Raw genomic sequence first — 13030 nt, forward strand, 5'->3', positions numbered from 1 at the left:
GAGCATTGCACAATTACCAAGGTAGTGGTGTCACACCAGCTGTTCGAATATAAAGTGCCAAATCCCTTTATAAAAAATTTATTTTTGTTTTAATTTCCCCAACAACATAAAGAAAGTTTTGACATAACATATTCAAAATTTTACGATACCACTACCTGGGTAATTGTGGCATGGTGTTGAGCTTAAGTGACAAAGGAAATCCGAAGACTCGAACCCACATCACCAAATAGTGTGACATATCGGCTGTGGAGTGGTTTCTACAGTAATGCTTCGAAACGTATACTTATACCGAAGCTATTACAATTAAGAGACTAAGCTTTGCCATCGAACTTTGATCCTTCACATGCAGTGAGGATATTTTTTAACTCGCTTAAGGACAAGGTTATTATGTTCTTAATGATCCCATAAAAATATATATGATAAATCGTTTTCAGCTACAGTGCACTATAGGTAATTTGCCATGTTTTTGAGACAAAAATTAATAACAGCGGAATTAAAGGATTTTTTAACTTTTTAAATTATTTATGTGTAAAAGTGAGATAAAACAAAGATTTTTACAGATAAATTCGTATATAACGAACAACGGTTATAAGCAACTACGTATATAACGAACAAAGCCATATTTTCCAATGCAATTTTCATTAGTTTTCTTATACACAACAAACTGTTGAAAACGATCACGGTAGTAAGTAACAAAAATTTTGTCCCCGCGAGTAGATTTTCCAATGAATTTTTACTACAGTTTTGTATATTTTTTGAATATACGCTATTAAAGACGAGTTTAGTACTCCCTTAAACCCTATCAATGATTAATATGTAATAGAGAGATAAAATAAAGCTTACTACTGCCGCACCGTTTATAGAAAACCACGGATATACCGAACAATTTGTCGCCATTACTTATTTTGCTTGCAATGAAATTGTAAACAACAATATTTTTTACATTTATTGTTTATTTCCTCAAACCAAACTTCCACAATTTTAGGACTTTTTATTGAGAAGTAACCTAATAAAATCTCATAAATATCAAAAAACGGGCAAAATCGGGTTTTGAAACCTAGTAATACCAATGTAGATGACTTTCAGTAATGTGTTCTAGGTGGCAAAATCACGGCCAAACACGGCCAATTTAGTATAAGTCTATATGAAGTTAGTTTAAGAAAAATAAAATATTTATTTCTGACTTTTTGTGTTTTTGGTCGCTACAGTAAAAAATTGGCTTGCTGAATTTAAACGTGGTCGTACAAGCATTGAAGATGAACCACGTAGTGGACGTCCAAAAACAGCAACAACAACAGAAATTGTAGCCAAAGTGCATGTTATGGTATTAAATGATCGACGAATTCATTTGAGATGCCCATGATATTAGCAATTTTACGCACTTTTAAATTGCTAATATCATGGGCATCTCAAATGATCGAGTCCATTTAATTTTGCATGAAGAACTACAGATGAAAAAGCTTTCTGCAAGATGGGTGCCGCATTTGTTAACAGTCGATCAAAAACGCATAAGAATAAACATTTCTCAAGCTTGTTTGGATCGTTTTAAGCGAAATAAAATGGATTTTAAGCGTCGTTTCATAACTGTTGATGAGACATGGATCCACCACTATACTCCAGAGACAAAAGAACAATCCAAACAATGCACGATGGGGCCAATGGCAGGTTTTTGAGGCAAAAAGTCATTTTTTCAAGTCAGCGATTGAAATCAAATAATAACGGAATTATATTCTTAACACTTTGAAACCTCCACAACCAAAAAATTGCAATCTGGCAACGACCCACGGCGACATGCCAAGCTGTCAAAGATGTCATAATTATGATTCCGTTTATTTCTGACATTCAGTCGTAATTAAACAATTTAAGTATTTTGGCGCCAACACCTGATCTGTTGATATTATCTATTTTTTAAAAATGGAAAATACGGGTAATGGTATGTAAATTAAGATTATTATTAAAAGTGCAAATGTAATATTAGATGTGGTTAATAATTTGTTGTGTCAGTAAGTGATGGTTTTTGATGTAGTCTGTGGTATCGTCCATGTGTTCTTTGGAGTAGAACTTTCGACTTCAGGGTACTTTCTCGTAAAAATATGTATCTGATGAAAGGTGACAATGTCGGCTAACAGATTTTGAAAAGAATTTTTGCGTATACTTGCGAATAAATAAATTATCAACTTCCAGATTTCGTAAAACTTAAAAAATTTGGATATTTTTCATTTTTGGTTGGAAAATCAGCGAAAACCTAAACACCTTATAGAATGGATTTCTGCAAAATTTAATCGAGGTGTCAAAGACAACTTCATGACGGAAGTTAAAAAGCAAATTTATAATATTTGTGCACGCCTTAACCAAAAATGGATAAAAAATTGGAGTTCAAAAAGTCGTGTATTACAATTTGAATGCTTATGGTTAGCTAGCGACACAGTATTTACGGTAAACAAGGTTATGATAAAAAGAAGAGAGGGCGCCCTAATGTGGATTATAGTGAAGGAAGAAAACTTGCTTCGGAAGTCTGCTATGAACACGGCAACAATACCAAACCCTTGATTCATGCCGCCTCTGTTTCGGCCAATTTGTCAAAAGAAAAATATTTAAACTATGTTCTCAAAGAAGTTCGGTATCAACCAACTAAATTGAGAAAACAATTAACTTCGGCAGAGAAAATTTATGAACGATATATCCAAATCTGAACCGATTTCAATATGATGTCTCAATAATGTTTTCTAGACCAAATTCCGTCACACACTTTAAATTTCATCACAATTGGACATATATAGCGTGATTGCTGCACGAAATACCTAAAATCGGGTGAAAATATATATGCGAGCTATATCCAAATCTGAACCGATTTCGATATAATATGACATACTTTTTTTTCTAGACGTAATTTTGTCACACATTTTAAATTTAATCGAAATTGGACAGAATTTGCGTGTTTGTTGCACCAAATACCTAAAATCGGGTGAAAATATATATGGGAGCTATATCCAAATCTGAACCGATTTCAATATAATTTAGCAAACTATTTCTAGACCAAATCCTGTCACACATTTCAAATTTCTTCGAAATTGGACAGAAATTGCGTGTTTGTTGCACGAAATACCTCAAATCGGGCGAGGAGCTATATCCAAATCTGAACCGATTTCAAAATAACTTGGCAAACTTATTTCCAGTCCGAATTCCGACACATATTCCAAATATCATCATAATTGAACAGAATTTTCGTGTTTGGTCCATCAATTACTCGAAATCGGGCCAACATATATATGAGAGCTATATCTATATATTAGAGGTGGGCGCGTGTCGTGCCGTGAGTAGTGCGTGTTCGTGCCTTCCCGAAAATCGCCGTGTTTGTGCGTGTCGTGCCGGAATAAATTTTTGGCCGTGCGTGATCGTGTTTTTTTGTTCGACACGATTTTGCACGACACGACTAAACACGACCTGCACTATGTATCACGATCGTGCTAAATTTTTGGGCTTCCTTTAGAAGTCGTGCATGAGACCATACTTAACAAGAAAATCGAACATGAAAATAAAACGACCAAAAAATTCACCAACTGTAGTTTTCCCAAATTTATTTTCTTTGTTTTTGTAGTCTGGTAATTTTTGCCGTTTTGTTATGGAGAGGCCAGAGTATGAGTGAAAAAATGGGTATGGGTTTTTAACCAAAGCTGGAGTTACACACTGCTTATATTTGATTCTGTTGATTTTTAAATTCTTAAGTGTTTGGTCAAATAAAATACGATAGTGATGTCGAAGCAGTCAATTCAGACTGCAGTGTATAAAAATGACCCCAAACTAAAATTGTTTCCAAAAATGGATGCAAAGAGTGTGGTCTGGAAAAGCTTCCAGCTTATAAAGTACATTGTCGACTATGTATGCTGGAATTCATGCAAATCGGTATTACACTATCAAAGCAAGGCCGGGGGGGTTACTCTCTATTGCGATGCGTAAGAAAAATGCGATGCGTAAAGAAATTAAAAGCGTCTCTAATACGTTTTCGTATCTCCTTTGGCAAGTGTTTTAGTTCCTTTTTCCTTTCTGGCACCGCCGCAATCTGTAATACAAAAGCATATGTCAAAATCGTGCGTTAACGCAAATATCTTGCGCTAACAAAATACCAAACGCAAACGCATCGCAATACAGAGTAACCCCCCAGGACGGGATCTCTATCGCGACACAAGTGTAATGTGAACGAAATATTTTAAATTTTATCTGTTTGGTAAAATTCTGAGAAATCTTTATTTTCCGAACACCTATTGAATCTTCCTACCCCCGATGAGCAACGTTAGCAAGTCGACTGGTAATAAGAAGCCACCTGACAAGAGTTTGGTTGATGGTAATCCGCCCAAAGATCATATAAAACATGTGAAATCTAATGTTCAGATGGCAAAAACAACAATGTTTGATGAAAGGAGATGTTTAGACCCTCCCAGTACCGAATCAACTTTTGATATGGATGTTTTAGATGCATCAGCTACTGATAATGCTGTAATGCAGTGCAAATCTAGTGACCAAGAATTTATTCGTGTTGAAAGTAAAAGAAAGCGTCATAATAGCAATAGCGATACAGATGTCTTAAACAGTTTCTCAGTTAATGAAGCAAAGAGTACAGCTCCAAAAGGATCAATGGCGAATGCATCCAATAAAGCAATTACAAATCTAGGCCAGAACAGGTTTTCTATATTGCAAGACTTTGTCGTTGGCGATATAAATTCTAACTTACCCACACAAAAGAAAGTCAATCCTGGAAAACCTAACAAAGAACCTAAGAATGTTTCCGTCAAATTTTGTCCTCCTATATTTTTGCGAAATGTAGACATTAAGGGCATGATTGACCAGTTAAATTCTCGAACCCCCAAGGTAAATTTCAAATTTGTGAACAAAAGTAGATATAGAAGCAAGTTATACTTGGAAGACCCACATCTCCATTCTGAAATGATGCAAGTGCTACGGGATCAAGGTAAGGATTCTTATTCTTATACGCCAAAAGAGTTTAAAAGGGTAACCTTAATTTTACGTGGACTTGCTCTCGGCACCAAGGAAAGTGATGTACAAACCTTTTTTAATCAATCTGATCCCGACATTATCGAGTCTGTAGTTAAATTTCAAACAACACATTCAAAACGCAATAATTACGATACTGGGCTTTTTCAAATAACTTTATTTCCCGGTAAAAAAATTGGTGATATATCTCACCGAACGTTAGTTTTAAAACAAACTGTTTTCTGGGAACATCCGAATTCTCATTTTAGGGAAATTCAGTGTAAACGGTGTCAGAAATGGGGCCATATTGCTAGAAATTGCAGCAGACCATATGCTTGCGTAAAATGTGACTCAAGTCACGAACCAGGTAAATGCGTTCAGGATCAGAAAAATGAGGGTCCTAAATGTATTAATTGCGGTGAATTGGGCCATCCCGCAAATTGGAGGGGGTGTTCAGCTTTCAAAAAATACCAAGAATATAAGAATAGAATATTAAAAGAAAGCCAAGAGAGGAAAAAAGTGGCCGCCGAAAATGTTAGTCGCGCTATTACCCAGTCTGGCTTTGTAAATAAAGGGAAGTCATTTGCTTCTTGTTTTGAAACAACAGCCAATAAAAACTTGTCACATTCTACTACCAATCGCCCAAGTACATCTCCTATAATTACAGAGTTTTTGGAAATAGCTAAACTCATTTGTGGCTCAGAGGTGCTATCTTTAGAAGATAGAATTAAAAATTTTCTGAATAATTATAAAACATTGTCAAAGGAACAAGCAAAAAAAGAATGTTTGTTATTATTGAAAGAAGTTTATGACTCTTATGATAAATAAAACTATAAAATTTATGGCATTCAATGTAAGATCCCTTGTGGATTCTAGTAGAAGAATTGAATTAAGCGACGTTTTACGTCGCAATAAAATTGACTTCGGTTTTATTCAGGAAACTCATTTGAAATTTCGTAAGAATGTAAAATTAGATCAATATTCTTTCATAAGGGACGATAGTGCTCAGGGGATTGGTATTGCTATAAAAGATTCGATTACTTATTCAAGGATCAATATTCCAGACTTACCTTTTCCAAATATCTTCATAAAGGTTGATTTAAATTTTAACGGCTCCTTTAAGAGACTTCTTCTTGGCTGTATATATTGGCCATCAAATTTAAATTCTGCTTCATTAGCTGCAGGACTTTCATCCATAATTACCTTTTCACATAATTTTGATGGATTAGTGATTGGTGGCGACTTTAACGCCAAGAATTCGTTTTGGGGTGATAACCTCCCCAACTCGAATGGAATCGCTCTTAACAATTGGTTAATTCGTAACTCGCTGTACATCACAAGAATTTGTGATACAAAACCAACTTATCCGAATGGCTCCTCATTTTTAGACCATTTCTTGGTAAGTTCTAGCTTACTAAATGTTTCAAATCCAAATTATGAGACAAAATGTTTGTCCGGTTTCTCTGATCATTTCCCATTGGAACTTAGCCTTCGTTTCAGTGACTTTCAATACCTTCTAAAAGTTCCCCGAACCTATAGATCATGTGAGGAGACAAATTGGAATAATTTTCGAGATGATATCACCTCAAGCTTATCAGAAGATTTCCCTCCACTTCACCGGAATCTTAATAATAGTGAGATAGATGAATACATTAATTCTTTTTCATCATCAGTTGATTTGATTGCTGAAAGGCATTCGGTAACGATGAATGTAAAGGCAAAGAGTTTTATTCCTTCGTTAAACATACGAAAGTTACTCCGGATTAAGTATGATATGCAAAAAAAGTTAAAAAACATTTACCATCGTACCTTAAATAGGAGGCATCCCGAGTATGTTTTAATTTCAAAGCAAATTCAACTACTAGGAATAATTATCAAGGAACAAGTAAGCTTGGAACAAGCGGAACGTCTAAATAGTCGACTTAAAAACATAAAGCCAGGCCTAACAGCGTTTAAAGAAATTTATAACATCACTGGGTGCAAACGCTCATCTTGTTTGAGGCAAGTTTCTGTAGCAGGTGCAGTAAGGGACGGCTCAGATGGACTTGCTATTTTAAAGGATCATTTTACATCCGTTTATCAATCCTCTCCTCCGAATAGAGACGAGTCGGAAATAGCACCAACTATTGATAGAGTTTTAGCAGGTTCATCTGAACCTTTATGCACGTTTGATGTGAATTCATCGTCATTAATCAATTCAAATTTAGCTTTTACATCTTTAAATCAAGTTAAGGATGAAGTTAGCTTATTAAATAATAAGAGATCCTCGGGCCCTGACAACATATCAAATTACTTAATTAAAAAACTACCCACTAAAGCTTTGGAATTTTTAACCATAATTTTCAATAACTGTATTAACAACTGTTATTTTCCCAATACTTGGAAAGTGGCAAAAATAGTTCCCATCGTAAAGAAACCCGGAAACTATGATGTTAACAATATAAGACCAATTTCGATGCTTTCAAACCTTGGTAAATTGTTAGAAAAAATAATTATGCAAAAAATGAAAGACGATGTGGTAAACGAATTTATTCCAGAATACCAGTTCGGGTTTAAAAAAGGTCACTCAACTACTCATGCGCTACTAAAATTCCATAATGACGTTATAGAGAATCTTAGGGATCGTAAATGTACAGTTGCTGTCTCCCTTGACATTGAGAAGGCCTTTGATCACGCATATCATAATGGAATACTTTTCAAATTAATAAACATTGGGTTTAATGGACACATTATAAAGCTTCTTCACAGTTTTTTCAATAACAGAAAGTTCTTTGTGGAGTTTGATGGTCTTAGTAGTTCTCTTGGAAATGTTGATTGTGGTGTTCCACAAGGATCAGTTATGGCACCTTTTTTGTATACTGTTTTTATTCACGATTTTCCACACACTCTTGATGACTCGAAAGGTATATTATACGCAGATGATTCCTTATTATATGCGCATGCAGAATCTCCCTTCGTTGCTCTATCCAAGGTTCAGCGACATCTGTCATTAGTTAACGATTTCTATGTTTCCTGGGGTATAAAAATTAACGTTGGGGAATGTGAGGCATTATGCCTTAGAAATGCGTCCGGCAAATGTGCTAGATTTAGTTTTAAATGGAAACGAAATTCCATTTAAAGACAATTTCAAGTATTTAGGAGTCCATTTTAATAAGTTGGTGAAATTTAACGAACACGCTCGATTAATGCTTCGGAGAGCTAATAAAGTGAAAGGGTCGTTGTCAGTAATTTTGTGTAACAGATCTACTCCTACTGCGACAAAACTTTTAATATATAAGACATGTATACGTCCAATTTTGATGTACGCTATTCCAATTTGGTTCAGCGTTTCTCCTACGGTGATTCGAGAGTTTGAGATATGTGAAAGAAAGGTGCTCAGGCAGTGTTTGAATAAGAGTTACCAGAATCCAACAAAAAGATATTCCAATTTGCATATTTATTCGGAATCTTCCATTATACCTATTGGTTTGTATGCTCTAAGTCTTCTTAAGCGGTTTGTTGAGTCATTGTCAAACCACGAAAACAGTTTAGTTAAAGACGTCTATATTAATCAACGAGAATTTGGCTGGTCAGATGTGTATTATCTGTCACCTGTTGGTGTTTTAAGAGAAAACATTCCACATGAATTTGACTATTCAGCTTCGCTTTCGTCAGATTTTTACTCCCTTTCAACCCCTAACACTCACAGAGGTTAGCACTTTAGTATAGTATTAGTATATATATGTATGTATATATGTGTATATGTATGTATAGGTATATATATATATATATATATATATATATATATATATATGTGTGTGTGTGTGTCTACATATATACATATATATGGTTAGTTTTTATTGGTTTTTAGTTTTAAGTTTTTAGTTTTAAGTTTAACTTATGGAGATTTCCACAACAAAATTGTCAAAATGTCGGGAGCAAGCATTGAATTTCAATTTACACCACAATAATTGTTATAACTTATCACAAAAGCAAGTAGCTCATACCATTACACATTAATTAAAATAATACAAAATAGTTTTAAAATTTCCTTGTCACATGCTAATTGTAACTGTTCAAACATTATATAAGTCTCAATAAATATATCTTGAATCTTGAATCTTGTAATGTGAACTTACAAGATGTCACTACACAATCAAAAATATCTGATTTTATCAGTAAGAGTGTACCATAAAATGTTGTCAACCAACTATCCCGCAAGCAGCTTGGACTTATTGCAAAGGATTTGCATCCACTCAGTATTACTGAAGGTAAGACATTTTATTTCATATCAACCCGTTTATGTGTTCTTACATTCATATATTCTAGGAGGTTTTCGTGAATATGCACAAGCACTCATAAATATAGGAGCACAGTTTGGGAAACAACAATTCAAAAATCTAGTCATTTCCAGAAAAGTATTAAGTACCAAAATCATGTCTGAGGAATATGACAAATTGAAGCATCAGATCATGGCTGATATCGAGGGCCAAAAAATTTCATTCACAACAGACATGTGGACCGATGATTATACTCAAAGGAGTTTTATTTCTTTAAGTGTGCACTACATTAATGATAATTTTGAACTAAAGGTAGCACTTTTAGGAGTAAGAGAATTTTTGGACGAGAAGAAAACGGGAGAAAACATTCTTGCTAACATAACTACCATTCTTAAAGAATTTGATATTGAAGACAAGTTGGCGAATTCTGTATTTGTAACCAACAATGGTTCCAACGTTATTTCGGCTCTTAAAAGATTTAAACGTATATCTTGCGCTTGTCATAATTTGAACTTAGTTATGGATGATGTTATTGTAAAACACCCTCTTCCCGAAATGGGAAAACTGATTGACTGCTCAAAAAAACTTGTAAAATATTTTAAACCCTCGGAGCTAAACAACAAATTGTCGAAAACATTAAAACAAGATATAAGAACACGTTGGAATTCAACATATATTATGCTTGACAGCATATACCAAGTCCAGAATGAGATTAAGAGTATTTTGCTAGAAAAGAATGAGTTGAGTAGTATATCTGATTTAAAGTTTTCATTGTTAGAACCTCTTTTGGCTTTTCTCAAAATTTTCAAAGAGTGTTCCGAAAAATTAAGCTCGGAAAAATACCCTACTATCCATATTTTTACCCTTTGGTCTGAAAAGCTATTGAAAGTTTGCTCAATTGATACCATTGACTCTCAATTCATGAAAGATTTGAAAGCTAAAACTAAACAATCATTGCTTAAGCGCTTTGTGCCAACAATGGCACATATTATAGGGACGTTTTTATTTCCGCCGTTTAAGGAGATGAATTTCTTATTACAAGATAAAAGAAATGACGTAATAGCTAATGTAAAAGCAATGTTACTTGATATACAAGGTGAGAACATAGAGTGTTCTAATGATGAGGAGGAAATTACAATGCCACATTTACACGAATTTTCAGAGTTTTTGGATCAAAATTTGGCAAAAAGACGAAAAATTAAAAAGTCTCCAATTGATACTGAAATTGATACATATTTAGCGAGTGCCGTATCTAGCCAGACTGATGTTTTAAACTTTTGGAAACAGTCGAACCTAAAATATTTAAAACAATTAGCCAGGAAAATGTTGGCTATACCCGTCAGCTCAGCAACGAGCGATAGATTTTTTTCCACATCTGGAAATATTCTCAACGAAAGACGAACTAGACTTTTGAGCTCTAACTTGGACAAAATAATGTTTTTAAATAAGAATATGTAAATGTTTGTTTATAAGTAATTTTGCAATATGTATATTTTAGAACATATGCATTTTTTGAACAAATAAATGTACAACTATATCGATATACAGTATGCAAAGTTCATATTCGTACACCCCTAAAAATGAATAAAATCGTTATTAATTCCATAGTTTATGTGCAAATATGAAATAATTGATAGGAATTACCATAACGAAAAAAGATTTAAGAATAACAAAACAAATTTTTAATTTATTCCGTCATTTAGGTATAGATGGCGCCTGTGTGGTTGGCAAAGTTCGTATTCGTACACCTAGAAGCACTTTATATTTGGAGTTTTTAAGGATTTTCAAAGCAAAATACCGCAAATTTTTGTTCTTTTCTTCTCTTGGAATGCCTCAGCTATAGAAATATGTAAAAATAACGGTAATTTTATTAAAAAATTTGCATGAATAAAAAGTCGGACGAATATTTGAAATACTTAAGAAAAATGTGCTAGATGTGATTAAATATTGCAATTTATTCCCGAATTTTGGACGAAAATAGCTAATAGCAGTCTTTATGTAACAATATTCGAGGTCTAATATGAAAATAAATGTTGTCAGCGTTTGGAAATGCAAAGAAACGTAATCCGGGCTTAGGTAAAGTAAACACATTTTTGGTTTTTACTTGGTGAAAATCGCAAGTTCCATTTTATATTTGACATTAAATGTATTGAAGTTTTAGAATACGGTTTCGAAAATCATTTTATGTCGAAAACTGTGAGAAATTATGAAGAAAAATGAAACTGTACAAGTTTTCATACTGTCTGCGTACGCCTGAAATTCTACGCTTACTATGAACGAGGGTTATGGCTGCCAAAATTGCGAAAATAGTGATCTTTACTTCTTGAAAATTATATTTCTGTGGCGAAGGATCCAAAATGAGTACAAAAATGTCAAAAGAATGAGGTAAATTGTCCAGTAACGAACGTGGGGTCACCTTTTAAAGAAATGCATTATTTTCGGAGAAATTTCCTTCTTTAAAATTTTATTATTCTTCGTAATTTCCGATATGTCTTGACATAAAATGATATTCGAAACCGTATTCTAAAACTTCAATACATTTAATGTCAAATATAAAATGAAACTTGCGATTTTCACCAAGCAAAAACCAAAAATGTGTTTACTTTACCTAAGCCCGGATTACGTTTCTTTGCATTTCCAAACGCTGACAACATTTATTTTCATATTAGACCTCGAATATTGTTTCAGAAGGACTGCTTTTAGCTATTTCGTCCAAAATTCGGGAATTAATTGCAATAGTTAGTCATTTCTAGCACATTTTTCTTAAGTATTTCCAATATTCGTCCGACTTTTTATTCATTCAAATTTTTTAATAAAATTACCGTTATTTTTACATATTTCTCATTAAAAACTCCAAATATATAGTGCTTATAGGTGTACGAATACGAACTTTGCCATCCACACAGGCGCCATCTATACCTAAATGACGGAATAAATTAAAAATTTGTTTTGTTATTCTTAAATATTTCTTCGTTGCGGTAATTCCTATCAATTATTTCATATTTGCACAAAAAATATGGAATTAATAACGATTTTATTCATTTTGTTAGGGGTGTACGAATATGAACTTTGCATACTGTATCTTTTCTTTAGTTTCGTGCGTGAGTGCGCGTGTTCGTGTCTTCTCGAAAAACGCCGTGTTTGTGCGTGAAAGTGCATAAAAATGTTGGTCCGTGTTCGTGCATGTTCGTGCCTAATTTTTTAGACACGCGCCCATCTCTACTATATATGAACCGATATCAAACAAAAATGGCAGATTAGCTTCTAGGCCGATTATAAACATCTGCACGAAATTTTGAAGGTTTAGCTTGCCCCTGTGATTTTTTGCCTCAAAAACATATCATCGGCCCCATCGTGCAATGGACTGAAGCTAGAGGAATTGCCCCAAAGAAGGCAAAAACAATTCAATCGGCTGGTAAGGTTATGGCAACGGTTTTCTAGGACTTCAAAGGTATTTTATTGATTGACTATCTGCAAAAGGGTAAAACAATAAATTCAGAGTACTATTACAACCTTTTGGATCAATTAAATGTACAAATTCGAGAAAAACGTCCTGGCTTACAACACAAAAAAATAATTTTTCATCAAGACAACGCACCAGCACACAAGAGTGTTTTAACAATGACTAAAATCAACGAATTAAAGTACGAGTTGCTTGACCACCCACCTTATTCTCCTGATTTAGCTCCCAGCGAATTTTTCTTGTTCCGAAATCTAAAAAAATTCCTTGCTGGCAAGCGTTTACCTCAAATGAAGATGCAATTACAGTTGTAAACCACTAT

Source organism: Musca autumnalis, unplaced genomic scaffold, assembly GCF_047663935.1.
Source record: "Musca autumnalis isolate F117 unplaced genomic scaffold, ASM4766393v1 scaffold_2, whole genome shotgun sequence".
In the NCBI taxonomy this organism is placed as follows: Eukaryota; Metazoa; Arthropoda; class Insecta; order Diptera; family Muscidae; genus Musca; species Musca autumnalis.